Below are 907 nucleotides of genomic sequence, written 5' to 3' on the forward strand. Positions count from 1 at the left end.
TGACGCCTAACTGCCGCTAATTCAAAAGTGAAAGTAAAATGCGCACGGCGCTTTTAAGCTATTTAAAAGCGAAGGAAAGCTAGGAAAAGAGGGAAAATTCAAACGAACTAAAAACTAACAATTGCTTTATGCCGAATTGCCGCTATTTCAAAGTGAAAGTAAAATGCGCACACCGCTTTTACAAGCTATTTAAAAGCGGAGGAAAAGAGGGAACGCCCCCACGGTGATACCGGTATTGTCACATGTCGATTAACCGGTGGGAAAATTTCCTCACCGTCACAACCCTATTGCTGATGCTTGAAAAGCACATAATACACAAAGCATGAGGGCAAACAGTGAGAATCTGCTTGCATTTACTAGTTTGTCTGTGTGTATTTAGACTCCCTAATCCACTGGCAGGACAGTGAGTATGTGGCGGTGTTCCACCGAGGCCGTTATTTCCGCCTGTGGCTGTACCACGCCGGCCGCATGCTGTCTCCCAGAGAGATCGAGCACCAGATTCAGCATATCCTGGACGACCCGTCACTCCCGGCGACCGGAGAGGCCAAACTCGCAGCCCTGACGGCAGGGGACAGGTAGTGTCTGCTGACGCACTATAAAGAGTTTATTTAAAAACAAACATGCATGTGTTCCATATGTAAAGAAATTTAAAATACTGCTTTTATAGAAGTAGGCCAAGATACAGTCAATATAAATCAAGAATTAAGACCATTTTTATGGACTTAAAATTCAGTTTAATTTATCAGTTGTGTTTTCCAAAGCAGCATCTGTATTATTATTGCTCATATTTAGTGTTAGTGATTTACACAAAACCTTAACCGAAGTATTAACCTTCGCTGGTTGTATTTATTAATAACTTTATTCATAAGTTTATTTATTTATTTATTAATCATATATATATATATAT

At 40.1% G+C, this 907-nt stretch overlaps 1 pseudogene; it reads left to right on the forward strand.

Moving 5' to 3' along the window:
* The window catches only part of LOC107717732 (carnitine O-palmitoyltransferase 1, liver isoform-like), a 17,537-nt pseudogene that overhangs the window by 7,444 nt on the left and 9,186 nt on the right, over positions 1 to 907 (forward strand).

Source organism: Sinocyclocheilus rhinocerous, unplaced genomic scaffold, assembly GCF_001515625.1.
Source record: "Sinocyclocheilus rhinocerous isolate Xijiao unplaced genomic scaffold, SAMN03320098_v1.1 scaffold1694, whole genome shotgun sequence".
Lineage (NCBI taxonomy): Eukaryota > Metazoa > Chordata > Actinopteri > Cypriniformes > Cyprinidae > Sinocyclocheilus > Sinocyclocheilus rhinocerous.